The following is a 27,753-nucleotide window of genomic DNA, read 5'->3' as shown; positions in this document are numbered from 1 at the left end:
ATTCTCTCTCTCATTACAGCTCCTTTTATACACAATTGTCATGCGCAGTCACTGACGTTTTGCTGTCCAGCGCCATCTGTCCGACATTTTGTGTTGTTTTTTTTTTTTGTTCTAATAAAACCCTATCTCACTCCAAGTATGTGTGCCAATTTTTACCTCTCTATCTACATTATTCCGTGGTTTACTAAGTTTTTAAATTTATACTGACTTTTTGATCACCCGGCATGTTGAAGCACATTGTTCTCGCAGTGCTTCCATAATTTTGTCCAGAGCTTGTATACTTCTCCGCACACAAACTGTGCGACGGGTTTCAAGGTTATCAACAGTACGACAAGTCAGAGGATGGTTCCTCGGCGTGTCTCGGCATGCAGTGGCCGGCGTGTGCTGCACGGAGGCGCGACCGGAGCCTCCTTGGCCGCCGGCGTCGCGCGTGCGCGCTGAGCCACCGGCTGTGGCGGTCTGCGCGGCGTCCGCCCGTGGCGGCTGCAGGCGGCAGGCGTCGCTGCGACTCGCTGGCGTTCGGGTCGGCTCTCCTCCGTTCGGACTCTCGCAGTAGCGGCGGCGAACGGCGATCCGGCGAGCGACATCGCGCGCGCGGCGGCGGCTGCGGCGGCGGACTGCCCAGGTGAGTACCCTACAGCCCCTGGGCTGCTCCGCTACCTGCAGCACAGGTTCACCTTGCTACTTGCTTGTGCTGCTATTTGCACTTGTGTCTTCCGTTGTACTGTTGTCTATATCTCTGCGTAGTCTTATCGAGAGCGGATACGCCCCTTTTATACTACTCTGCACGGCACCAACGGTCTCCCATGTTGCAAATCCTTTACGATTTACATTCGCGTTGCGGTTTTTTTTTCGCGGTTTTCAGACACGTAACAAATGATTGAATTGAATCTTTGCATTCAGCTTCAGTTCCGTATGCTAGGCAGTTGTGCTGTCCTATAGGGTCTGTTATACTTTCGATAACAGAACTGCTGATCATCTTGTCTTGACATTCTAGATCTCTGTTTGCGTTGTAATTTACGCAGAGATATACAGAAAATTGGATTGTTTTACCAATTTACGTACTCAAAGCGTGCGAGAGGGACTCCGTTATAAACAATATTTGAGTGCAGTGTTTTTCATTTCTCCGGTTTAGGTGCACAGTTTCACATTATTAAATGGACGTATGGTTCTCCGTACATACTAGGAATCAAATTAAGAAGGATACATATAGAAGCAACAAGAGGAAATTCAATTAGGCTATGGCTACAAAGCGTGCGCAAGTCTTTACAGTTTTCTTATAAATCATAATGACATAACGCTGTTTCATTTTCAGTCAAACTTGACGTTTGATGAGTGGTATGTTTGTTCCTATCTGCTCGACTGTAGTTCTCTGTAGCATTTCCGTCCGTGTGCAAAAGGTGTCTTACTTCTAACAGCGCTGTTCTCTTTCCGGGTAAAACTGGTATAAGGTAAATTCCTATGCTTTCTGCCACTTGAATACCTTCACTTTTTCTTATAAGTCATTTTTGTTCGTGTGCAATTAAACCTTTGTTCCCGATATACTTATAACCCAGCGGAATTGTTTATAGAGATCAGTTCTAAGGCTTCTTACAAATCTTAAGCACTGTCTCTTGACTAAATAAAACTGAAAAATGCAGCAGTATATTTATCAGTCTGTATCAGATTACTTTGATGATCATTAGTGATTCTCATAAATTGTTAATCCATAGTTGTTCGGTTGATCACCTCTTTCTACACCTATGGTCCAGTAAAAAACTGACTCAGACATCCCAAAACAACATTAGCAGCGTCTGTTTTTACAGTGACGTTTCTGCGAAATTCCTTTTACGCCACAAACTTTTGGAGTTGCTATTGTAGGTTTATTGATATAGGTTTATTGATAATGAAAAATTCGATATTATTCCTCAACTCTTTTTCTGGTGTTGGACTGTGAATGGTGAATGCGTGAAGAATGTAGCGGACTGTATTTAACATGACAGCCATGTAATTTCAACCTAAATTATACAGGGTACTTCAAGAGCAATAGAAAATGTTTTCAGAAGGTGGTAATATAGTCTAAACCGAATAAAACATTTCTAACAGCATGTGCCCAATATTTAGTGGTTACAGAGATACATCTGATAGAATGTAATACAAACCAATACTCGCAAATGGTGTTAAGCAAAGGCAAACAATTCAGTCCGAAGATGCTTTTCATAAATTCCTAAAATATATGCTATCCCTCCTGAAACAGTTTGTATATTTATGGACTAGCCACAAGTGTTTTTCGGGGAAGGGGGGGGGACTACAGATTCTGGTACTGATTTACATTTGCGATTTTTTTAGAGAAATATTTATACTGCATCGTCTGTGTATTTCAAACGTATTTCGCATGTAAATTATTATATGCCGTATCGTAAGTTATGGACTGACAAACTATGATCTTTGCCTTCAAGCAGTTGTTAGTATACTGTTCAGCCAAAAATGTTTCGCCGCATTGATTAAAGTACATACATAGCAGGGAGTGCAGTGATGAAATTGTCTTTGAGTGAAAGACCTCTGCTGATTTTGATACCAAATTACAGCGATTTAGATTTAGATTTGCAAACTTGCAGTTATGACTCAGAATCTGACAGTTTCCCCTAAACTTAGTTTTAAGTTAGCTACTATATTGTAAACTGTCTAGTGTACTTCATGACTGCCTTACACGAATATGGAGTGCAGAGATTTTAGTCACATACGGAACAGATATTCTCTGAGTTATAATAACTTTTTGTGCCACCTATAAAATTTAGTTCGTAAGGCATGACACCTTTTGAAATTTACCAATTCACTTATTTCAAAAACGGTAATTTTTGAGTGTAGGCCCATACCCCACTCCTCAAGGGTGAGTTAATTGTTAAGGTTGAATGAGCGGGAAAGTTTGAAAACTGAAATTCCAGACGACTTTCTGTCCGATGACTTGTGTCTGATTGATCTATGGCTTTCTTTGGTGATACTCAAGGGAATCGGTACGCTATATGGAATCGTTTCTCCGATGTTATTTACTACAGTTATGTATCACAAATAACTAGGGCATGCAGAATATTTTATGGAAACTGTACTTGCTTTTGCACTATCCTAAATAAATTACTTGTCAGTAAAGACACTTATTTTCCTTTTGAGTTGTGAGAAACGCCTGCAATATTGTTTTTGCTTTAATGAATTTCCGCTCCACTGTTTCGAATGACAGTCCAAGCACTAGTGCCACTCAATTTAATCAGAAAAAATGAAATGTTTGTTTCAGACAACACGGCAATCACAGAAACTGCCAAGTCTTGAACCAAAATAAGATACATATACCGGACGGTCGATATTGAATATCCTGATGTGAAAACCAAGAACGAAACAGCATTTATTCAAACGCGATGTAACGCCTAATGTGAAAGAAAATGAGTTAGAAGAAATAGAGAGAGACAAAGCACTAATGTATATGTTATCTTTTGTATCAATAAATGTATCGCTTTTTGTCTCAGTCTGGAGTTCTGAGGAGTGCTTTGATTGTGTGTCCACGGGTTCTAGACGTCTTTTTGTAGCTGATGTTTACATTTTGAGGCTACAGCGATATCTTGGTCTTGTTTATACAGTATTATAAAACGTGAAGTTTTTAATGAATGCAATGATAACAGTATTTTTGGAAACATTACACAGGCTACATCATCTCGATTTATACAATCTTTTCTGCATTCTGCCTCAGAAGTAAGTCGTCAGCATCTGAATCACACGTTGGTGACGTATGGTATTTCAAAGTATTAGTAGTGAAAACCATACTCTCCTAATTTTGATCGAAGAAGGTATAGGACCATATGTAAATAATACATGCTTGCTACCATTGAAGGTTGTACTGAGTTAAATTGTTGCCTGTAGATAGGTACATAGGGCAGCAACTAATCTCAAATTGCTTGTTTTACACGATTTGTTATATTAACTGTGTACTTCTTATTCTGTGTTCCTTATATATGTATAACTACTCAAACCTAACTAACCTAAGGACATCACACACATCCATGCCCGAGGCAGGATTCGAACCTGCGACTGTAGCAGTCGCCCTGTTCCGGGCTGAAGCGCGTAGAACCGCTCGGCCACCGCGGCCGGCCGAATACGATCCTAACATAGCAGTAGATACCAATTAGTCTATGATATTATGAGAGACCAGATGATGTGCGAAACGCCGAAAAGCTTAGTCAGTGGGAAAGTAAAAGATAAAAAGCATGAATAGTAAATTATATGTGGCCGTATATTTTGATCATGAGGGAGTGTGAGTCACAATAAAGATATTTCTCAATACGTGAAAATCACAACAGGCTACGATTGCAAATATTTGCATTATTGACTAAAACAAATACGATTACTTGCGATCGGAGTTGTTGTTTTTACATATTATCAAACTTTGGACCTCTGTTACCTTCAGAGTCACCATGCCAGTCCTCATGAAGATTTTTTTTCTCTTCACCCATATTTTTTCAAAAATATTTGCAAGTAACTTTGGATATGAATCTTTAAAATATATGCTTAATTGCCTACAAAACTATTCGCTGAAATCACGTTTATTACGACCGTGTTACATAAAATAACATATATATGTTGTTTCTACATTGACTATTGATCTATGATTCAAACTGAAATAGATTCCCAGTAAGACAGAACCGTCACTAATCAGCCTGTTTACCGTTTCGGGCAAACATTGTCACGTTTTCTAACTACCAGAGATGCGCAAGAGGATTCAAAGTTCTGTCAATCACAAAACCTCAGTCTGCGCATAGGCGCTTCAGTCTGGAACCGCCCGACCGCTACGCTCGCAGGTTCGAATCCTGCCTCGGGCATAGATGTGTGTGATGTCCTTAGGTTGGTTAGTTAGGTTTAAGTAGCTCTAAGTTCTAGGGGACTGATCACCTCAGATGTTAAGTCCCATAGTACTCAGAGCCAATTTTTATTTATTTATTTATTTTTTTTTTTTTTTTGCTGCACTTAGGAAAGACCGTGTCTCCATCGTCTGATAAACAGCTCACCGTGTTCAACTTTCCTGCTCTAGGAAAGAGGTCAATAACATTCCAGTTTGTACTACCGTATTGTGTAAAATGCATACTGAATAAAGAACGCAGCCCGGCTTCAAACTTCTCACCACCCACGCCAGTCGCAGCAAACACACAACGGGAGGTGCTGTTCGCATGCGTCTACTGCTTATGATTAGTTCATTGACTATAAATGTGAACTCCTTTACGGTCACTCCAAAGAATCACCGCGCAGAATGTCGGCTTGGTTTGCACTAATAATACATGTTTTCTCAATGTCTTTTCCCTAATGGAGAATAGTCAATTACAGATCCGTCAGAAGACGTCTACAGCATTAATGAATGCTTGTGAGAACAGTGATGAAGCATTTCAGGGTTTCAGGGAATACTCTCGCACGGCGTAATAAATGAAATTGTTTGATATACGAGTGACACATTAATTACCGGCAACCTTTAAGCGACTCATTATGCTGAAACACTGCACTGCTTCTTAAAGGGAAATTTATCTTCCGTCACTCATAAATACCGAGATTTGTTAATTTGTTTCCGTCCAGTTTTTAATTAAAATATATCTCAGTACTCAAAGAGAGTCTGCTTGTTCGCTGACAGTTCTTTTTCTCATAGGGCTATTAAACCTTAGGTGAAGCTCTGTTTCCCTTCGAAGAGATAAAGATGCAAACTTGTATTTATTATTCAGTGAAATACGAGGCTGTGATTTTGTGTAACGGAACGTGCTTTCTTAGTTTCATATGATATCTACGTCATTTTCCAAAAGTATTTCTATAAAGAAATTAAAATCTGTGATTTACAGAATCCATGACATTGTCACGAAGTCCCACAGAAGCAAGGCATTAATTTGAAGCAATGTGATAGCAGTGCACACACTGAGCGGTCACTGCACCTACCTAATTACTGCTATGACACGATTCATCATTATTCTTACAAGAGTAAATTAAAAACGTATATACCTGGTTAGTACACAGTCTAACAAGGGGTTTCTACGACACATATTCCCTGAAAAAAAGTGGGACCTTTGATTTGATGGACTCTGAATTTCGAACACCGATCTTTCCAAATTTCAGAAATATTAAATGGGATTAGTCTTACATCAAGTAGCTACAAAATTCTCTACGTTCACACTTTGAATATTATATAAAATGAGTGAGTGCTTGCAATTAATTTACTTCACCTGAGAATTTTCATTTTTTCGCACAAAATTTTCCTTCTTGACCCGCACTTTATTATTTCGAATTTTAGTGGCTCGTTTAGGCTAACTGCCACCAACGGATCTGTATAAAACAAAAAGAATAAAATTAGGATACGTATGTGGATGAATGCAGGCGGCGACAGTCACGGGTAAGAAGATAAATTATTTAACAGCAATCAGGTGACGCTCAGAGTGCATATGAAACCCACAATTTGAGGTATGTACATAACTTAAACAACAAAAATTAGCAGTTTTAGTTGGACACCTAAGTTGTATGTGTAGCGCAACTTTCCGCTAGCACAGGAACGGTTCAGTTAATGAAAGGAGTAGGCCACAATTCTCAAACATGATTGACTTTATTACAATATAACCCTCTGAGCAAGTTTCATTCCTTGACACTTATTAAAAAAATTTAAGACAAAGTTTCTCATTAAAACATTACTCTAATTATATACAGAAATCTCTAAAACAAATTCAGGCTGACAAGTAAATGACTTTAGAGTTAACTTCTGCAATATTTCAACACAGGATCATTAAACAACATTAAACAAACTCGTGGTTTTAAAAATAAGCCACCAGTCACGCAATTACAAATGCATTAAGAAATATTGGTTATAATTAGCGGCGTATACTTAAAGCGGGATTACACAGCTTTCCTTTCATTACACATGAACTGCCGCTATTGGTACGAGCCCTTTTACTCTCCAACAATCAGCAGGCCCAGCTCGCCCGTCTCCTCAGGCTGTTCGCTGTACACACGGGAGAGAACACAAAGTAACAAGACAAGCTTTTAAAACACACAAACAGATGGTGTTAATCCAACAAGCCTCAAAAACATGTTCATACGTGCTTCAGGGAGTACAGGCCAGAACATAATGACAATTTAAACAATGGCCTGGAAAACTTAAAGCAACGAATTGGTCCAGTAAAAAAAATAAAAAAAATTTAACCACACTTGATAAACCATCAAAACTCGGGCGTTTCACTACTAAGGAAATCGTTCAGGACTGGCAGTTGGCCGGCCGCGGTGGTCTCGCGGTTAAGGCGCTGAGTCCGGAACCGCGCGACTGCTACGGTCGCAGGTTCGAATCCTGCCTCGGACATGGATGTGTGTGATGTCCTTAGGTTAGTTAGGTTTAAGTAGTTCTAAGTTCTAGGGGACTGATGACCACAGATGTTAAGTCCCCTAGTGCTCAGAGCCATTTGAACCATTTGAACTGGCAGTTGGCAATACCCATAGCACAGATTGAAGTAGCTGATGAGAATTTAGAATGAGGCAACAAGAGGCAGCAATACGTTAAATCACGTTGTTACCACAGTTCAGGGGTTGAAATTTTGCACTCCCAAAAATAAATTATCCCTGGTTCCAATGCCGTCGTGAGCAGAAACAAGGCTGTCCACTCAGAGTCCCTTCAACCAGTGAACGTAAGAATCACCACCGCCAGTACCAACAGTCTCAGTTCTACTCGTTGCCAGCTTATACCGCCGCCCAGCGTGCTTCCAAAGACTGCATGCGCGACTCACGCATCGCAGCGGCTCCTTTTTCACTCTCTCTTTTCGTGCCTCGCCTCAGGCGCGCGCTGTATAGGCAAACATTACGCCAGACGAGATCGATAACCGCCAGGTCGATGTACACACATCAGTATGTATAAACTGAGATGTCTCTTTAGACATAATGTATCTCTATTATCCACGGAATAGAATACTGAGATCATTTAGTATTGTCGACTGTGGAAATTCCTACAATGCCTCACACTGTTTATGAGATATTTGTGGCTTTCAGAATTGTGGTGACACCCAGTATGTGTCGTGTATTCTAGACAACGCTCTCTCCTCACAAGTCTTTAGTCCTGCTACAGATTTTCATAGTATTACGTTGTCACATATACAGAACGTGTCGTAAATAGTGATTCCACTAAACGTTAATGAAGTCCTCTTGACGACAGTACACAGTGGGTCAAGTCAGATCAAGTAATTGTTTCCTTGACGGGCTGAAGTTTCTTTAAAAGGGGACAATACTTCCACGTAGCCTGTCATCTCTGCCCAAATGCACTGATGTGACAAAAGTCGAGGGAAACCTCCTAATATCGCGTCGTACCCCCTTTTGCCCAACGCAGTGCAGAAACTCGACGTGGCATGGACACAACAAGTCGTTGGAAGTCCCCTGCAGAAATACTGAGCCATAATACCTCTGTAGTCGTCCATAATTGTGGAAGTGTAGCATGTGGATAAAAGTTCGATGGGACTCGTTTCGGGCGTTCTCGGTGGCCACGTCATTCACTCGCTTTGCACAGAACGTTCTTCAAACAAATCGCAACAACTGTAGTCCCGTGATATGACATCGTTGTTTGGGAATATGAAGACCATGAAAGGCTGCGAATGGTCTCCAAGAAGCCGAAATAATACCGCCTCTAATCAATGAATGGTTCAGTTGCACCAGAAGATCCAATCCATTTGAGGTATACGCAGCCCACACCGTTATGGAGCCACCACAAGCTTGAAACCTTTGTTGACAATCTGGGTCCATAGCTTCGTAGGGCCTGCACCACACTCGAACCTTACCATCAGTTCTCACCAATTGATGTCGGGACTCATCTGACAAGCCACGGGTTTAATGTCGTATAGGGTCCAACTGTTATGGTCATGAGCCCTGGAGTGCAGCTGCAGGCGATGCCGTGCTGTTTGCTAAGGAAGTCGTGTCGGTCGTCTGCTGCCATAGCCAATTAACGCGAAATTTCACCGCGCTGTCCCAGTGGGTTCCTTTATCGTACTTTCTACGACGATTCCTGCATTTATTTCACGGACTGTCGCTTTGCTGCTAGAGCTGACAACTCTGCACAAACGCTGCTTCTCTCGGTCGTTAAGTGAGGGCCGTCGCCCACTGCGTTGTCCGTAGTGAGAGGTGATGCCTGAAATTTGGCATTCTAGGGATACTCTTGACTCTGTGGGTCTCGGAATACTGAACTCCCTAACGATTTTAGAAATGGAATATCCCATGCGTCTATCTGCAATTACCATTCCGCGTTCAGAGTCTCTTGATTTCAGAAATTAATGGGAAGACCTTACTGGTACCAGGAATTGCTCTCACTATTTGTTAAGTCTTCAAGTCTTAACATCCCGCATGGCCCTGTGTTTTAACGATCCGCCTACGGGACTCAGGGATGCGAACCTGACTCACCTGGTGGAGTAACGACAAGGGTCGTTGAATAGGCCAGGCTGGATTTGGTTTTTACCCTGTTTGACACGCCCTATTAAATGAGCACCAGGCTGGTGCCCATGTTCCAGCACAGCTATATTCTACGCAAACCTCTAGAACACGTTCTCACGTTTATACATAGGATCATGGGGGCAGACATATGGGGTATATAGATTGCATCTGGGGAGGGGGTGGGGATGAAAAGACGCTGATAACCTTAAATGTTTAGCCTCTTCAAACCGTTAATCATCATATTTATTTTAGTCATCATTGTTGTGACCGGTTTGATGCGAGCGGCCACAAATTCCTCTCTTGTGCTAAACTTTTCATCTCAGAGTAGCACTTGCAACTTACGTACTAAATTTGCTGAATGTATCCCAATCTCTGTCTTCCCCTATAGTTTTTACCATCTTTAGCAACCTCTGGTACCATGGAGGCAGTAATCGAAAACTCGGAAATTTATCCGAATTTGACGCGGCAAGTAAACGGTAAACTTTTTATGCAAGGACTCCGTCGCGAAAAGCTTCGTAGCTGTATGCGGTTTGCTCATAAATCTGGCCGCAAGCGCTCTCCAAGTTCTGCAGGTAAGCAGCAATAGGATTCACTACAAGGTTACAGAAACTATGCATCCAAAACGATACTTTAGTTGGCGTTGCGGTATAAGACACATCTTCATGTTCTTTGGTGCAATGGATCTCGACTTTCAGAGATGGTTCTGCTTACTACAGAAAACATGTATCAGAGATGAAGCAATGATGGTTCGAATTGAGAATAGGCAGTACTAGTCGAAAGAGGGTGGAGTGGCACAGAAAATCGTTCAGATCGAAATAAATAAATAAGCCCGAAATAAGCCGAACAATAAAGGACAAGTCAAATTCACATTTTCTGGGCTGTAGTGATTGAAAATGAATATACATTTCGTTGTGCCTCGTCTTGTGATATTCGGCTAAAAAAAGACGTTTACATCTACATCTAAATCTACATACATACTCCGCAATCCACCGTACTGTGCGTGGCGGAGGGTACCTCGTACCACAACTAGCAACTTCTCTCCCTGTTCCACTCCCAAACAGAACGAGGGAAAAATGACTGCCTACATGCCTCTTTACGAACCCTAATCTCTCTCATCTTATCTTTGTGTCTTTCCGCGAAATGTAAGTCGGCCGCAGTAAAATTGTACTGCAGTCAGCCTCAAATGCTGGTTCTCTAAATTTCCTCAGTAGCGATTCACGAAAAGAACGCCTCTTTTCCTCTAGAGTCCCACCCGAGTTCCTGAAGCATTTCCGTAACACTCGGTGATGATCAAACCTACCAATAACAAATCTAGCAGCCCGCCTCTGAATTGCTTCTATGTCCTCCCTCAATCCGACCTGATAGGGATCCCAAACGCTCGAGCAGTACTCAAGAATAGGTCGTATTAGTGTTTTATAAGCGGTCTCCTTTACAGATGAACCACTTCTTCCCAAAATTCTACCAATGAACCGAAGACGACTATCCGCCTTCCCCACAACTGCCACTACATTCTTGTCCCACTTCATATCGCTCTGCAATGTTACGCCCAAATATTTAATCAAATTGTTCAAATGGCTCTGAGCACTATGGGACTTAACATCTGTGGTCATCAGTCCCCTAGAACTTAGAACTACTTAAACCTAACTAACCTAAGGACATCACACACATCCATGTCCGAGGCAGGATTCGAACCTGCGACCGTAGCAGTCGCGCGGTTCCGGACTGAGCGCCTAGAATCGCTAGACCACCGCGGCCGGCAATATTTAATCGACGTGACTGTGTCAAGCGCCACTACTAATGGAGTATTCAAACATTACAGGATTCTTTTTCCTATTCATCTGCATTAATTTACATTTATCTATATTTAGAGTTAGCTGTCATCAGCTTCCGAGCCCTACTCATAACGCTACAATGAAAGCGTACAGAATAAACTGCCACGCAGCGTAGCACAGCGAGAAAACTGGCAGGTAAGCAGGATTGCCTTAGGCTGCTTGGATTGTGCATAGCTTGGCTTGGATGGGATTGAAGAAGCCGGCGCTTTCGGCTGATAACGTGCGGCAGCTTGCCTGTGCGGGTAAGCTTGGGTAGATTAAAACGGAATGTGTACACCTCTGGAGGTTATTAGCTCCCGGGCAACGCCCGCCTCTGTGCCCGTGTCGTATGTGGAACACCCTGTAATTTGGCATAAAGCCCTTCCGGCAGCCAGCGCGTTTATAAATGTAGCCTTTCCCGCCGGCACCTTCGGGCACGCACAGTGCTGTCAGCGGGTTTCAGTTAATTGCCTGACGACCCGCGGTATCTGCTGCGGGGTCGGAGTTTAATCGCACGTATGGCACGGCGAGGCCATGGCGGCCGGGGCGGCGCGCCCGCCGGCTAAAACCGTCCGCTTATCTGCGCGCTCGAGGCCGCAAACCGCTGCCGCCACGGCCCACGCAGCGCTCTGTCCACTCAGTCACGGGGCACTCGGCGCGTGCTGTGCTGTACTGGGCTCGGCTGTACTCTGCAGCCTTGTTTGCGTATTGTCTGCCCGGCCCGCCACTGACATGGAGCTCCAACTGCGTTATCGCTTCTAATTCCATTATCTGCTTCTTCTCCTTCTTCTTCGTCGTCTGGTATGCCTTCCTCTACTCCTCGTCATCACTGTCTTCCCTTTCCGTCGCCCACTTGCTGCACATTATTCGTTTAAGACAAGCTCCACGACTCGGCTTCGCCTCCCCCACTCCCCGCCGCTGGCCGCCTCACACACGCACAAAAAAGGCACAAGCTGGTCCCTGTCCTTGAGGCCCATTACTGGCTTAAATGACGTCGCTGACATGTTTCGCTCAACGCAAATGTCGGGAACAGCATTTGTCAAAAAGTACGAAAAATTCTATTGCCGCCACTGTTTTTTGTGATTCTAGGCACTGTTGATCATTCTTTTACGTTATATTAGAACAAATAAGCCCTCGGTCACAAATATTAAGTCAAAATTGACCAGGTTTCGACGCTACTATGAGCGTCGTCTTCAGAATTAAACTAACTGTTCTAAAACATATTAGGTATATAATACATTAATAAAATTAAAGTTTGTACTGACTGGAAAGAGATGCAGTACTTACAAGTCACATTTAAAAAAATCTAAGCCGGAAAGGTGACGTCATGAATAGTTGTAAATAAGATGGCGAGCCGCTAAGGGCTGCTCGTATTTGAGTGAACAAAGGTTGCAATTATATACCTAATATGTTTTAGAACAGTTAGTTTAATTCTGAATACGACGCTCTAAGTAGCGTCGAAACCTGGTCAATTTTGACTTAATATTTGTGACCGAGGGCTTATTTGTTCTGATATAATTCTGACACGGTCACTGAACCTCAGCAGCTATGTTCAAAGTTTTACGATTCTATTACGTGTTACACGTTTTCAGTTTTTGCAGGAACCGTTTGATTACTCGAAGTCGACAGCGTCCGTACGACATTTAGTTTTTAAAATTTAACGATGACGGAACGGTTCACGCACCATACCCATCTTCAGTAGCTTACTAACGAGGACAATTCAAATATACAAAGGTACATACCTAAGTAACTCGGTCAAAAACGTCATGTTATCGGATACTTACGAGGGGACCCTCCATACTGTAAATAACGGGTTTTGATGCGCTTCAAATATGTTGTAGAGGCACTTACCCTGAGTATCAGGCTAACTGGGTTTTTTGCGACGGATCTTGGTTTTTGAGAAAATCGATTTTGAAGTTCATTGCGCGTCTTGTATACCAGTAACATTACATGTATTCCCACCAAGTAAGCCTGGCGCAGCGGTAAAGGTACTAGGCTAACTCGCTGGAGGTACCGTGTTCGAGTCCTGTTCCTGTACTTTTTTTTTCAAAATCGACCGAATTTTTCAATTTTATTTCAAAGAATATGAACAGCCAGTGTGTTGTTGTTGTGGTCTTCAGTCCTGAGACTGGTTTGATGCAGCTCTCCATGCTACTCTATCCTGTGCAAGCTTCTTCATCTCCCAGTACCTACTGCAACCTACATCCTTCTGAATCTGCTTAGTGTATTCATCTCTTGGTCTCCCTCTACGATTTTTACCCTCCACACTGCCCTCCAATACTAAATTGGTGATCCCTTGATGCCTCAGAACATGTCCTACCAACCGATCCCGTCTTCCGGTCAAGTTGTGCCACAAATTTCTCTTCTCCCGAATCCTGTGCAGTACTTCCTCATTAGTTATGTGATCTACCCATCTAATCTTCAGCATTCTTCTGTAGTACCACATTTCGAAAGCTTCTATTCTCTTCTTGTCCAAACTATTTATCGTCCATGTTTCACTTCCATACATGGCTACACTCCATACAAATACTTTCAGAAATGACTTCCTGACACTTAAATCTATACTCGATGTTAACAAATTTCTCTTCTTCAGAAACGCTTTCCTTGCCATTGCCAGTCTACATTTTATATCCTCTCTACTTCGACCATCATCAGTTATTTTGCTCCCCAAATAGCAAAACTCCTTTACTACTTTAAGTGTCTCATTTCCTAATCTAATTCCCTCAGCATCACCCGACTTAATTCGACTACATTCCATTATCCTCGTTTTGCTTTTGTTGATGTTCATCTTATATCCTCCTTTCAAGACACTGTCCATTCCGTTCAACTGCTCTTCCAAGTCCTTTGCTGTCTCTGACAGAATTACAATGTCATCGGCGAACCTCAAACTTTTTATTTCTTCTCCATGGATTTTAATACCTACTCCGAATTTTTCTTTTGTTTCCTTTACTGCTTGCTCAATATACAGATTGAATAACATCGGGGAGAGGCTACAACCCTGTCTTACTCCCTTCCCAACCACTGCTTCCCTTTCATGTCCCTCGACTCTGATAACTGCCATCTGGTTTCTGTACAAATTGTAAATAGCCTTTCGCTCCCTGTATTTTACCCCTGCCACCTTTAGAATTTGAAAGAGAGTATTCCAGTCAACATTGTCAAAATCTTTCTCTAAGTCTACAAATGCTAGAAACGTAGGTTTGCCTTTCCTTAATCTTTCTTCTAAGATAAGTCGTAAGGTCAGTATTGCCTCACGTGTTCCAGTGTTTCTACGGAATCCAAACTGATCTTCCCCGAGGTTGGCTTCTATTAGTTTTTCCATTCGTCTGTAAAGAATTCGTGTTAGTATTTTGCAGCTGTGACTTATTAAACTGATGGTTCGGTAATTTTCACATCTGTCAACACCTGCTTTCTTTGGGATTGGAATTATTATATTCTTCTTGAAGTCTGAGGGTATTTCGCCTGTTTCATACATCTTGCTCACCAGATGGTAGAGTTTTGTCAGGACTGGCTCTCCCAAGGCCGTCAGTAGTTCCAATGGAATGTTGTATACTCCGGGGGCCTTGTTTCGACTCAGGTCTTTCAGTGCTCTGTCAAACTCTTCACGCAGTATCGTATCTCCCATTTCATCTTCATCTACATCCTCTTCCATTTCCATAATATTGTTCTCAAGTACATCGCCGTTGTATAGACCCTCTATATACTCCTTCCACCTTTCTGCTTTCCCTTCCTTGCTTAGAACTGGGTTTCCATCTGAGCTCTTGATGTTCATACAAGTCGTTCTCTTATCTCCAAAGGTCTCTTTAATTTTCCTGTAGGCAGTATCTATCTTACCACTAGTGAGATAAGCCTCTACATCCTTACATTTGTCCTCTAGCCATCCCTGCTTAGCCATTTTGCACTTCCTGTCGATCTCATTTTTGAGACGTTTGTATTCCTTTTTGCCTGCTTCATTTACTGCATTTTTATATTTTCTCCTTTCATCAATTAAATTCAATATTTCTTCTGTTACCCAAGGATTTCTACTTGCCCTCGTCTTTTTACCTACTTGATCCTCTGCTGCCTTCACTACTTCATCCCTCAAAGCTACCCATTCTTCTTCTACTGTATCTCTTTCCCCCATTCCTGTCAATTGTTCCCTTATGCTCTCCCTGAAACTCTGTACAACCTCTGGTTCTTTCAGTTTATCCAGGTCCCATCTCCTTAAATTCCCACCTTTTTGCAGTTTCTTCAGTTTTAATCTACAGGTCATAACCAATAGATTGTTGTCAGAGTCCACATCTGCCCCTGGAAATGTCTTACAATTTAAAACCTGGTTCCTAAATCTCTGTCTTACCATTATATAATCTATCTGATACCTTTTAGTATCTCCAGGGTTCTTCCATGTATACAACCTTCTTTTATGATTCTTAAACCAAGTGTTAGCTATGATTAATTTATGCTCTGTGCAAAATTCTACAAGGCGGCTTCCTCTTTCATTTCTTAGTCCCAATCCATATTCACCTACTATGTTTCCTTCTATCCCTTTTCCTACACTCGAATTCCAGTCACCCATGACTATTAAATTTTCGTCTCCCTTCACTGTCTGAATAATTTCTTTTATTTCATCATACATTTCTTCAATTTCTTCGTCATCTGCAGAGCTAGTTGGCATATAAACTTGTACTACTGTAGTAAGTGTGGGCTTCGTATCTATCTTGGCCACAATAATGCGTTCACTATGCTGTTTGTAGTAGCTTACCCGCATTCCTATTTTCCTATTCATTATTAAACCTACTCCTGCATTACCCCTATTTGATTTTGTGTTTATAACCCTGTAGTCACCTGACCAGAAGTCTTGTTCCTCCTGCCACCGAACTTCACTAATTCACAGCCAGTGTAATTTCGCTCTCCTTACAGTCAGTGTAAGGAGTGCGAAATTATACAGATATATTCAGTAATTAATTATTATAATTCAGTAATTAATCATTTCTGTCAACCAATATTATAAAATCTCATTTTTCGTCGGCCACATTGCTTGATGTGCCAGAACAAAATTGTGGGTGATACTTATCGTAGAAACAACCGTAGCACAAATTTTCGCAGCACCACGCGCATTTTATGAAAGCAACCGTCTTGCAGGCGCACGGTTCCTTCATGAGCGATACTGTGAAACAGAATTCTTTTGCATTCAAAAACATTTCTGTTTCATCCGTTAATTTCGATGTGAACCTTGCGTGTCTAATGATGCTTTCAAAATTAGGTGCTCTGAATTGATATAGGATTAGCGAATATCATTTTATCGAATCTTCCCTATAAGTGATCTCTCTATTGTCTTTCATCAAGTCGGGAGCATTCTGAATCATTCTTGTGAAGATTTTCTCCTGTCGGTAAAAATAAACATCGCAGGGCTGGCAAAGTATAATCGGTTTGCCCTCCCCACGAATCGATAATGTATACAAAAAATTCTGTCCCACGTCAGAAGAATTACAGAACGCAAAAATTCTTCGTACACTAGTTTCGTGAACTTCCCGGACTTCGTGCAGGACACGACAACATTTCTGCATTTCTCAGTTAATTCGTCTACTCGTTTTTGAACGTTAGGACCAAATTTTCCGGACGGCCCTTGCAAACATAAAAAAGGGAGCGGGATTCGAACACAGTACCTCTACCGTGGTAGCCGTGAAACTTTACCGCTGCGCTACGCTGACTTACTGGAACATATAATGTTACTGGTATACAAAGCGCGCAATGAATTTCAGAATAGATTTTCTCAAAAACCAAGGCCCGTCGCTATAAAACTGGATAGCCAGGTACTCAGGGTAAGTGCTTCTACAACATATTTGAAGCGCATCAAAATCTGTGATTTACGGTATGGAGTGTCCCCTTGTTAGAAGTAGAGACAGATTCACGTTTGATGCCTTCCCCGACAGTGAAGGTATCTTCCAGAGGAACAGCAGTCCGTGTTACAGGGCCGGTATCATCCTATGGTGGTTTGAGGCGCATTATACCGAACTTTGACGTCTTGGCAACCAACTTCGCTTGATCTCAGGTGGAGCAAACCTGTGGAAATTTACCAAAAACTTTTCGGGTCCGTACAATACAGTATCGCTGCTCTATTGCGTTTCACATCTACATCTACATGATTACTCTGAAATTCACAATGAAGTGCCTGGCAGAGAATTCGTCGAACCACCTTCGAGCTACTTCTCTACCGTTCATTTTATTATGCTAATGTACGTGGGCACCAAAAAATATTTTCACACTCTCAGCAGAAATCTGCTGACTAAAATTTCATGAGCAGGTCCTGCCGCAATGAAAGACGCCTTTGTTTTAATGATTGCGACCCCAATTCGTCCATCATATCCGAAGCACTCTCCTCCTTTTATCGCGATACCACAAAAATACCTGCCCTTTTCTGAACATTTTCGATGTCGGCCACCAATCCTAACTAATGCGGATCCCTCAGAAGGAGGCGGACAAGCGCAGTGTAAGCAGTCACTTTAGTAGAGCTGTTACATTCTGCAAATAAATCGCAGTGTTCGGTTGACTTTCCCCACAACATTATCCATATGATCGTCCCAATTAAAATTATTCGTAACTGAAATCCTAACTGGTTGGTTGAATTTACTGTGTTTAGATTTATATGTTTTAACCTGTAACCTAAATTTTAGCGGATTCCTTTCTGTACTCGTGTGGATCAGTTCACACTTTTCATTATTTAGAGTCAATTTACACTTTTTGCAGCAGACAGATATTTTCTCTAAATCATTTTCTAGCCGTGTCGATCACCTGATGACTTTATAAGACTAAATAACAGCATCATCTACAAACAATCGAAGAAGGCCGCTCAGATTTTCTCCTAAATCGTTTGTTGTAGACCACGAACAGCAGAGGGCCTATAACACTTCATTTAGGAACGACAGGGATTAGTTCTGTTGTACTCGATGACTTTCCGTCAGTTACATCGAACTGACAGGAAATCACGAATGCAGTCCCACGACTGAGACGATCTTCATGGTTTCACAATTTGATTAAAAGTCGCTTGTGAGGAACGGTGTCAAAAGCCATCAGGAAATCTATAAATATAGAATCAATTTGATATACCATGTCGATAGCACTCATTTTTTTGTGAGAACAAAGAGATAGACGTTTCCTACAAGAACTATATTTTCCCTATCCGTGTTGGCTATTTGTCAATAAATCGTTTTCTTCGGGTATTTCATAATGTTCCAGCATTGAATATGTTCGAAAATCATACTGCAAACCGACATTAGCGACAAGGGTCTGGAAATCAGCCGATTACTTCAAAAATGGCTCTGAGCACTATGGGACTTAACTTCTGAGGTCATCAGTCCCCTATAACTTAGTACTTAAACCTAACTAACCTAAGGACATCACACACATCCATGCCCGAGGCAGGATTCGAACCTGCGACCGTAGCGGTCGCGCGGCTCCAGACTGTAGCGCCGAGAACCGCTCGGCCACCCGGCCGGCAGCCGATTACTATACATAATTGAAGCGATCAAGTATTAAATGCATTCGTAAATACCAAGACAATAAGAAACTTCCTGGCAGATTAAAACTGTGTGCCGGATCGAGACTCGAACCCGGGACCTTTACCTTTCGCGGGCAAGTGCTCTACTGGTAGAGCACTTGCCCGCGAAAGGCAAAGGTCCCGAGTCCGAGTCTCGATCCGGCACACAGTTTTAATCTGCCAGGAAGTTTAATATTAGCGTACACTCCGCTGCAGAGTCAAAATCTCATTCTGGAACCAAGACAATTCTTCATGTATTGTGCCGAATTTATCTCGCAAACGAAACATATATGGAGCCTGGACTCTTAGAAAGGTTTTGCTCCTATTCTTGTATAGTTTCATCCACGAACATTTTGGCGCTAGTTCATACATGGTGTAGAAAAACACGGATACAGAGTTTCAGTGTCCCCAGGAGATAAAAAGACAGAGTTTTTTAGGTAACAAAAATGTCACTGGTGCGTTGTTTGACTGCTAGGGGTCCTTCAAGGATTTGACACTGTGATGTTCTGATGTTCGATGACGGAGTTCAGACTGGCCTCTGATGAATATTTAGGCATGTTCCTAAAAATACCTTCCGTTTACATTAATGCGCAACTGGGATCTCCGTGCTAATTATTATCGAACACTGTCAAAACAACGAAATGTTTCATGAGCCTCAGGGGCTGTGTAACCGTCTCCTCTGGAGTGTCTGTCAGTCTCTTGTACATCAAAAGCTTCGTCTCCCGCCACCCCTACACTGCCCCCCCCCCCACCCCCAGAAAGAAGAAGAAGATTGATAGGAGGGAGGTCGAGAGTTACGTGTTGGTCAGGTACTTGCTCGCCGCTCCCAATACAACAGTTACGGAAAACTATCTAAAAGTTCTCTCACTACAACGGCAAGATGTTGGGAGGCCCCGTCATACTCACCCCCCTGCAAGGGGACAGCCTGCAACATTTCCGCCAGTACTTCACGGAGAAAATACGTTAATTTCCACCAGCGAACGATTTAGATAGAAGATGCGGCTAAATCAGATTGTCGTGAAACACACTAGCCCACACATTTATTGTATATCACTGTTAGTGGTTGATCACATGAGCAGCGTTAGGATTTTTTATCTTCCAGACATGGCTACTGTGGCTGTTGAATATTCCTTTTCTTGTGAAGACAGCCTCATCAGTAAATAACACACATGTTTGGCAGTCAGGAATATTTGCAGTTTGGATGTAGATACCACTGGCAGTATTCCATAACTGGGGCAACTCACCAGCTGATAAGTCTTGTATCTCCTGCCATTTGAATGGAAGCATCACTGTCTCCTGCAGGACGTTCCACATATTTTGATTTTAAGTCGTTCGTCACACTATGTGGAGTTTTTCTTGAAATGTAAAGCTAAGGTATTTTAACGTGATCTCCGCTGGCAGAGTGACGAAACTTGCACAAGGGTTGCATTGCCTGCGGTCTAGATCTATATGTACATACATACTCCGCAAGCCACAGTATGATGTGTGGCGGAGGGTACCTTGCACCACTACTGGTCATTTCCTTTCCTGTTTCATTAGCAAACAGAGCGAGGAAGAAACGACTGTCTGTATGCCACCCTACGATCCCAAATTTCTCTTATCTTTGTAGTCCTCACGTTACGCGAAACGTGCGTTGGCGACATTGGTATCGTTTTTCAGGCAGCTTCAAATGCCTGTTCACTAAATTTTCTCAACAGTTTTCCTCGAAAATAACTTCGTCTTTCCTCCACGTAATCCCTTTTGAGTTCCCGAAACATATGCGTAACGCTTGCTTGTTCATCAAACCTACTGGAAATAAATCTAGTGACCGACGGCCTTAGTAGTCTGGTCCCTTCAATCCCACAAACTAAGCAACAATAGATCTATCACCCCGATGTCTTCCTTTAACTTTACCTGGTGAGGATTCCAAACAATCGAGCAGTACTCAAGAATGGGTTGCACATGTGTTACCTGCAGGTTTATTTGTAGATAAACCACAGTTTCTTCTGCCGGTATCCGCCATTGAGGACAACGGGGAGTGCTTTTTAAAACCCTGCTTATTTGCAGAGAGAAGCTTTTCGGTCTGAAAGAAATTTATTACGTTCGAACTCAGAATATGTTCAGGAATTCCGCAGAAAACCGATGTTAAGAATTTTGGCCTGTAACTTTGCGGGTGCGTTCTTTTATCCTTCGTCCATGGAAGAGTCACTGGCTTTGTTCTAGTCGCTTGGGACTTCGCGTCTCAAAATTAGAAGGACTGGAGCAGCGAACTGTACAGTACAACCAAGGTTTACGAGTTGATCTTTAGGCATTTTAAGGATTTCGTAACTGTGGAGAGACATCCAAATTCAAGAACGTCACAGGGCCATGTAACTTGCAGAAGGTTGGTTCAAATGGCTCTGAGCACTATGGGACTTAATTTCTGAGGTCATCAGTCCCCTAGAAGTTAGAACTACTTAAACCTAACTAACCTAAGGACATCACACACATCCATGCCCGAGGCAGGATTCGAACCTCGATCGTAGCGGTCGCGCGGTTCCAGACTGAAGCGCATAGAACCGCTCGGCCACTCCGGCCGGCTCTTGCAGAAGGAATGTCTGCTACTTGTTCACTGTGTATGAAATTTGTGCCTAATCAGATGGAGAGTTATTGGGAAATATTACGTTTATAATACATTTCTTTGTAGCTAAAACAGTGAAGTACTGAAATCAAAAGCGCTGTAGTAACAACATGCCCAACTCTATGTCATTTACTTTCTGTTTATTTTCCAAGGCTACCAATAGCAGCAGATATGGAAAACTAACACAGGTCATCACAGTGGAGGTCCATATACAGATGGTCACCGAGGAATACGCTACGATGCTTGATTTTACTTTTTTGTGGCTCCTTGTCAGCATCGAGTGAGGTTGGCCGGTTTTTAAAGAGACAAAGAACAATTCGTAGCCCTTCAGGTAAAAAGAAAATCATGAAGCGTGTGAAGGATGTTGAGGACGGCGTATATAAAATACGTTGTGAATGTGGACTCTGTTATTGCTCTGTGCAAGATCGCTGGGGAGAAGACGAAAGATATTTGCACCGACGTTGTCACGAAAACTCAACCGCAGCAGAGGACGCTTTAGAAAGCGGACACGGAATTCTATTCGAAAACAACTCTGGAAGCACGATTGCTAGGATGTGCAATAAAAGAATTAATTGAGACAAGAATATCGGGGAACAACTTTTCTAGCACTAGGCTGAGCGCCACTGAAAACTCGGGTGGTAAAGCGGCTATACACGAAATAATAGAGCACGTTTACAACCTTCGGGTGCGAATTATTGACATCAAAACAAGAAAACTTCCTAGAAAGTGCATTTTACGAAGTTCTGAAGCAATTAAATCCTGTAAAATATCCGTAATTTACACTTCTTTCCATGCATGCTTTCGCGACTGCAACATTTGTGGGCGGATGAAAATCCTCATGGTATAATTCGGAGTAAATAGTAGAATCAGGATAAGATTAAAGTTGGCTGGAATAACTGGATCCGGTACGACGGCATTTCTGACGGACGGTCTTAAAAGAGCTGTCCGCAAGAACTTTAGCTAGCTCTTCCACAATTTTTTTTTCGTCTTCGCACGGGTTAGATGTGGCTCACCACGAACTCTGTTTCTGTGCCAGCATTTACATGTCAAAGTAGCACTTACGTTCTCAAACATTTGTTGGATTTACTACGTGGCGTATTGTAGCAAGTCTAGTGGGAGATCGCGCCGATGTTACAACATGCACACCAATTATTAATGGTTTATTAAAATTTGAACATGGTAAATACTTTGAAAACAAGTAGTGTCCACACAGAGACATAGTATAATTGATGCTGTCGTTGACACTTATAACATTTAGCACTTCATTAAAGAATGACAGTTTCACATCAGTGTACAAAATTTTCACTGATATAAAGTTCAGAATAATTGTACTATTTGCACACAAGCGAATCGGTACTGCGACCATAAGGTCATCTTAAGCGATGGTTACAACTGATCGCTGTTTGCATAGAGAGTGGGCTGACCGGCACTGCGCTCGGATATAAATAACTTCCTGATTGCGGGAGCGAAAGGAAATACTAGGATACTTGTCTACGTTGACGTCTCCGATTCGTTGCTGCGTTTGGCAGTGGTGTCGTCTTGAGGTACCAAGTTTTGCATAAGACCTCATTTTGCGAACGACATCACATTCTACAAACTTCTGACTTCACCTGGAGTTTTACCCCCTACAGCTTCCTCAAGTACCATAGAAGTTATTCCTCGGCGTCTTTGGTTTGGTTTTCAAATGGCTCTGAGCACTATGGGACTCAACTGCTGTGGTCATAAGTCCCCTAGAACTTAGAACTACTTAAACCTAACTAACCTAAGGACAGCACACAACACCCAGCCATCACGAGGCAGAGAAAATCCCTGACCCCGCCGGGAATCGAACCCGGGAACCCGGGCGTGGGAAGCGAGAACGCTACCGCACGACCACGAGATGCGGGCCCTCGGCGTCTTAATTCACTCTCTGACATTATGTCTTTTTTGTCGATGTGTTCACACATCCCTCCCCTCGTCGTTTCTCCGATAGCATTCTGATACCTTGGAAGCAAAATAACACGTGACGAACAAAGCAAATCGGGCATAAAAGTTGTCTAGCACAGGAATAGGCGGGACTCCTTCTCAAAAGAGGTATCTAACATTGACGTTAATTTGAAAATGGTTCAAATGGCTCTGAGCACTATGGGACTCAACATCTTAGGTCATAAGTCCCCTAGAACTTAGAACTACTTAAACCTAACTAACCTAAGGACATCACACGCACCCATGCCTGAGGCAGGATTCGAACCTGCGACCGTAGCAGTCCCGCGGTTCCGGACTGCAGCGCCAGAACCGCACGGCCACCGCGGCCGGCAACGTTAATTTGAGAAAATATCTGGGAACATACGGTTGGAACACTGAATTGTGTGGAAATAAATCACAGACTAAGAGAAAATTGGAAGAAAAAAATCAAAGCTTATTCCCACTCTATATTACTGTTGACCTTCCTTGAAAACAGTTATGTGTATGGCAGATACCGCGACTTCTACGCTGATCTTCCAAACAGAGAAGGAAAATAAACTCGTCCATTTCAGGTGCTGGTATCTAACAACTCAGAAATATTCCAGAAAATCGTTGTGAATATTATAAGCAGTATATTGCTTAATTAATAAATAAATCTGTTCATTTTTTCATTATAAGACGGGTAAAATAAAACTCGCCCTTAAGATGTTAATAATAATAATAATAATAATAATAATAATAACGACGCGCCACGAAGGATTTATCCGAAAGAGACGGAAATCGATAGATGTGATATACGTGTACAGACAAACAAATGATTGCATTTCCATAAAATTAGGATTATTTATTCAACAGAAAGAGCTTCATAAACTGAGCGAGTGAAAAATGCTTTGGTCCCCCTCTGGCCCCTGTGCAAACAGTTATTGGGCTTGGCACTGATTGATGGAGTTCATTGGACGTTCTCCTGAGGAACATCGTGCCAAGTTCTGTCCAATTGGGGCGTTGGATCGTCAACATCCCGAGATGGTTAGAGGGCCCTGCCCATAATGCTACAAACCTTCTGAGCTGGAGTGAGAGCTGGCGAACTCGCTCGCCAAGGTAGGGTTTGGAGAGCACGAAGACAACTGTCGCCGTGTGCGTCGGGCATTATTTTGCTGAACTATAAGCTCAGAATGGCTTTCCATGAAGGGCAACAAAACGGTGCGTAGAATATCGCCGAGGTACTGCGGCGGCGCGGTGCATTGTTGCTGCGTATTTCACTCACCTTGTGGTGAATCTTTTCTCACACACACGCCTCCATGAAGTTACTGAAATGCTGTTATCAGCCGGAAAAAAAAGAACACCTCGTAACCACAATTCGCACTAAAATTTCTTTTGTCGGTGGTAGGTTAATAATAGTTAAACGAAAGTGTTTATGTGCGTAAAATTTCACTCTATTACAGTAAGCATGCATACACCAGTTTCTACGAAGCCTTACAGTAAGTAGTACAAAGTCTGAGAAGTCCACGCCCACACGTCATTCATAACCATAACCGGTTTTGGTAATTATTAACTACCCTTCACAGAAAGCTCACTGGGGTGTTGCTATAATCTGTCACACATAATAAAATGTTCACGTTCGCGAGTAACACGTCGAGCGGAATTTTGTTATTTAAAATATCACCAAGTTCCTAATTTCACACCATATGTTAAATCTAACTCTCTTCCACACTTTACGGTACCTCTCAAACATTTTGGTACCGAAATGTGACAATATTAATAATTTTCCTTTGAGCACCTATCAATCGGTCTGATCACTATGAGATCTAAGCTCCGACTCTGTTCTTTTCTCTGCACAAAAGAAGTTTATAATTCTCAAAGTATGAACGAATATGCTAATTTCTGATTGGCAGAGAAACATCACAGCCAATAGGAAAGCAGCGTCAAACCCTCTGACTTCCGCGAGCGTATGGAGAACCAATCAAAATTTGTCATGAATTATTTTTCTTTCTTGAGGCCTTGGTCCCGTGTCACGCGGGGTTGGCTGTGTTACTACTGATTTGGCTGTGTTACTTACAGTGGGTGGCCGGATGCCATTCCTGCCGCCACCCCAACCCCCCCCCCCAGGATTGAATTAGTGTACCCCGGCTGTCTGCATCTCGTTTAAGCCATGGAATAGTGCGAACGTTTTCATATGTCCACGAGTCGTGTAACTGAAGCGGAACGTGGCGAGCAGCCGGGTATTCACCTAGTGGGCTGTGGAAAACCACCTTTAGGTAACGAGCGAGTTGTGGCGCCCTGGAGAAATTATATGTTCGTAGTTGGTGCTGCCGCACAGGATGCTCGGCCAGCCGGAGCCCGGCAGCAAGCACGTGGTGCCAGACATTGGCCGGACGAGAGGGGTAGCGCCAGCGCATGGTCCAGTCGCGTAGGCTGGGTATTCCATTGTGACGTGGTATCGATGAAGGAGACACGCTGGGAGTGCCAAAGATGGCGGACTTTGTGAAACCTTAATGGCAAACATTTCACAGTTGGTATACAAATTAAAAGTAGCCAGATGAATCATGATACCTCAAAAAGAATTATATACATTACCATTATTTGCACGACGATTCTGATAGTGTAATCAGATTTTCAATATATTTATTAGTTAAAGTTTAGTATCTGACAATAAATTATGTAAGTAGCACCCAGCAACGAATTTCCAAAATTTAAATGGTTCATTGGTTCATCCTATTTCGTCGATCTACATGTCTTTAGAAAGCTATTAGTGTAAACCTAAATTAGTATGAATTACAGGCATGTAAATTGAACAGTACATGAGTTATTGAAGGCAAAACTGGCCGATTACTATCGATCTTGTCAGGCCATAAGTACTCCAAAGTTACACGAAAAAACGATAGCAGCATGCTTACAAGTATATTTATTCGTCTATGTCTTCAATTGCATCCTATATATACTATCCATGAAGAAAGTGGTTAAATGTTTACAATGTTTTAGAAAGCACAGAGACATTAGGCTACTGGCCTACCTTTTGTTGCTATTCCTTTGATATATGCTACTTAATTTGTTTATGTATTTAATAATGTGTGTTAGAGCGTGTTTCTAGTACAGTCGTAGGAATATTTATATAATTTCAAGTTATTTAAGTGTAAATACAGTATTACGAATGTATTTCATTATGGTTTGTTTGGGTGCGTTGGTTTGAAGACATGGCGCGAGCGCTCTAGCCAATCACAGCGCTCGTGAATGGGGAGACTGGATGGAAGCGAGTTCGGGAGAAGGTAGTTCGGAACAGTGCGGCGCGAGGGACAGTCGTACAGGACACGGGAGGTGCTGGACGGCGCGGCGGACGCACAGTGGCGGGAAAGAGTTGGAGTGGAGCATTTTGCGCCTGGTCGCGGTAGATAGAAATATTTCGTAGTGCTGACTAAGGCTAGGCGCAAATTGAGAAGCGTATAGCACGTGTGACGTGACACGAAACTACGTGCCGCACGGGTCGCGCAGGTCCAGCGCATATTGCGGCGCGTACACCATACTTCGCACGCGCCGACGCTCTGTGCTGACTGAACCGAAGCGCGCGCAGCCTCTTATCTTTCTCAAACGATTTTACAGAAACTATTCTCTGAAAATATATGATTTTTGCCTTACTTGTAGCTTTATATGTCAGCTTCGTGACGAAGTGCCCATCACCTCGCTAATGACCATTCTTATTGTGATGTACACATTTTAGTGAGACACTACGCAAAACTCAAAAAGTTTGCAACGAAAATTAGGGGTCGCTATGATTTTGCGTTTGGTGCGTGTTACACCATATGTTGCTGCGTATGAAATTCAGCTAACTTGCTGAATTTTTGTTCAGACTTGGGAGATCTCTATCTGCCTCCGATCTCGAGAAAATGGATCCCATGTAGCGCGCTCACTTCCGATCTCACGCCCGCGAGAATAAAATACTCGCAACATTTCTCGTATCTCCTAAACCGCTCGAGACATCGAAACGAAAGTTTGGCGAATGATAGCACACAAGGAGGAGAGTGTTTTGCCAATTATTAAACACACGAAACTTTCTTATCTATGGCGATATATCACTACTTATACTTCTTTTTTTATTTATTGCACTCCAGTGACTGTAATTTTTTAAGAGTTATCGACAGCTAGCGAAACAAGAGCTTCCTAGTATGAAAATAAACATGAAATTTCTTCTTTTATGTTACTTCAAACCGATACTATGAGGTTTTTCGTAAGCTATTGAGCTCTGTGATTGCCAATGACTTGTTTAATGAGGCCCTCCGTTTCGGAATTCTGTCTCAATAGCTGCTGTGAGATGAGTTTGGCAAATTACATTGTGACAAAGGAAGTATAATTAAACCAGTCACCAAGAGAAATGTGGCCTTTACTCATAAATGGTGATGCTTCTTCGAATGAGAAAAGGTTAACAACTCACACAAAAACAGATTGGC

General features: G+C 42.4%; 1 protein-coding gene across 5 annotated transcripts in view; it reads left to right on the top strand.

Annotated features, from left to right (window-relative positions):
• The first annotated feature begins 474 nt into the window (after positions 1 to 474).
• The window catches only part of LOC126247424 (parathyroid hormone/parathyroid hormone-related peptide receptor-like), an 841,770-nt gene continuing 814,491 nt past the window's right edge, over positions 475 to 27,753 (top strand). For 4 of the 5 annotated variants that reach the window (XM_049948480.1, XM_049948483.1, XM_049948486.1 and 1 more), the window contains exon 1: positions 475 to 625. The gene's annotated coding sequence lies outside the window, so the exon portion shown is untranslated. The remainder of the gene's footprint in view (positions 626 to 27,753) is intronic. The other variant, XM_049948478.1, reaches the window with a different exon arrangement.

This window comes from Schistocerca nitens, chromosome 1 (assembly GCF_023898315.1).
Source record: "Schistocerca nitens isolate TAMUIC-IGC-003100 chromosome 1, iqSchNite1.1, whole genome shotgun sequence".
Taxonomy (NCBI): domain Eukaryota; kingdom Metazoa; phylum Arthropoda; class Insecta; order Orthoptera; family Acrididae; genus Schistocerca; species Schistocerca nitens.
Note: the sequence above shows the minus strand (reverse complement) of the source record. Positions and strands in the feature narration are given on the sequence as shown.